The sequence below is a fragment of the Chrysochloris asiatica genome, unplaced genomic scaffold (assembly GCF_000296735.1).
Source record: "Chrysochloris asiatica unplaced genomic scaffold, ChrAsi1.0 scaffold00055, whole genome shotgun sequence".
Taxonomy (NCBI): Eukaryota; Metazoa; Chordata; class Mammalia; order Afrosoricida; family Chrysochloridae; genus Chrysochloris; species Chrysochloris asiatica.
In genome coordinates, this window is record NW_006408573.1 from 5,163,563 (window position 1) to 5,165,646 (window position 2,084).

A 2,084-nucleotide genomic window follows, 5' to 3' on the forward strand; every position below is an offset into this window, starting at 1 on the left:
GTGTCCATCAATGGAAGAATGGGTAAACAAACTTTGGTACATACACATAATGGAATATTATCTTGAAGAATAGTGACGAAGCTGCCAACCACTGCATAACATGGATGAATCTTGAAGACATCAAGCTGAGTGAAATTAGTGGGTCACAAAAGGACAAATATTGCATAAGGAGGATGGGGTGGGGAAGGACTGTTTGGCTATTACAAGAACAAACAAGGTGATCGCCTGGGAGCCATCAAGTCTTTTCAGGACAAATCCCCTTCTAAGACTGAAACTCAAATGGAACACATGAACAGGCTTGTAAGGTCGCTGGTGACTGCATTGGTCTACTTGTGAGTTGAAGTGGGAGAAAGGCAGTAATGAAGACACGGGCTGAGTTTGACCATGTTCCATAGAGTCCTGTTGACCTTGAGATGAGAGAGAGAAGAGGAAGGACTGGTTAGTCCAAAGTTTGGGGAGCCATGGGAACTCCTGAGCCCATGGACACTGACCTAGCCACAGGGGGCTAGAGTCAAGAGTGAAGTGTCCAGCTGATATGAAGTGGGGAGTGGGGGAGGCATGTATGAACACCAACTTTGCAGATAGCACCCATTTGACCTAGCTTAGATGACTTAATGATTAGAACTTGATTAGAGGAAGATAAAGAAATTTGACACAGGAAACAAGTATAAATTACTACAATTTGAAGAACTTGACATTTGCTTATGGGTGTAGTTGCTCAAAATACCAACTGAGAGGGAAGGAATCCAGCCTATCCCCTCAGTACACAGGGTTAACAAGAATGGGCAACTTAGATATTGGCTACTTAAAATGGGGGGAGGGGGACTAAAGGCACGAAGTGACTGGCTTACAAGTTTTCAATAGGGAGTTTAGATCCAGAGTGAGGGAGGGGAAGGAAGATAGCACACTCACTGAATAGTTCTCATCTTGTCTAGATGGGTCTGATGAAAGGAGATGGGGATAGGATTCTTTTGATTCAACAGTAATTGTTATGACCAATTATGATTGTCACAACTGAAAAGATAGAAGATGTGTAACAAAAAGGAGGAAGTAGTTAACCTTACATTTCAGGAACAGAGCACCCTAGGACCATCAAGAGGGAGGAGCATGAGTGGAATGCAGGATCCTAACCAGAGAAGCATGGACACCAGAGACAGAGGCAGAGGTGATGACATGGAGACATAAAGAAGCTGAGGACTCTAGATTCATGGAAAGAGAAAGTCTGTGTGCTGGCGTGCTGGAGGCTGGCTTGCAAAATGTACTCTTTGGTTGTTTAAATGAGTGTTTTTGTGTACATCAAGAAAAAAAAAGGAGGGGATTAAATGCAAATCCTGAAATACTGTTAACCTATGGTGAATGAAGGGGACTGTAATTATTGCAATGAAACAAAATACAATTGGCTGAGTGCAAAACCGATGTTCTGCCATGTAAACTGTCACCCAATTCACAATTAAAGCTTAAAAAAAGGGGTTGTTGGAGACCATAGGGAGCACAGTAGCAGCCTGACACACATGGAGATGCCATGAGTCAGAGTCCACTTGAAGACAACTGGTTTAATCCTTCATGAGTTAGACATTACTGTAAGTCACCAATATTTACTTCTATCCTAATTTTAGATTTAAATTCTACACATTCTTGTCATTAAACTGGCCAAGTGATATGAGAATTGAAATGACCTGTGTCTCTTTTGTGCTAAGGAATTTAATTGCCAATGCGACCGTCCCTCTCCCACCATGGAGAACTCTCCTGTGAAGTCTCCAGTGGAGATGATGGTGGCAGAAGATGATGTAGAGCGACTTTGTGAAGCAACCCATACTGAGCATGTAGCCTGAGTGAGAAATAACCTTTCAAGCGTATTCAGCCTCTGAGATTTTTATTGTGTTTGCTACCATAGCATAGTCTAGCTCAGAGGTTGACAAACTATGGCCAGTTGACCAAATGTGTCTCTCTACCTGTTTTTATAAACAAAGTTTTGTTGGAACATAAAAAAAAAATCGAGAGAGCTTGTATGTCCCTAAACAAACAAACAAACAAAAGATGGTGCTGAAAGACCTCTTCCATCTAGACTCTTTGTCTCTATGCAC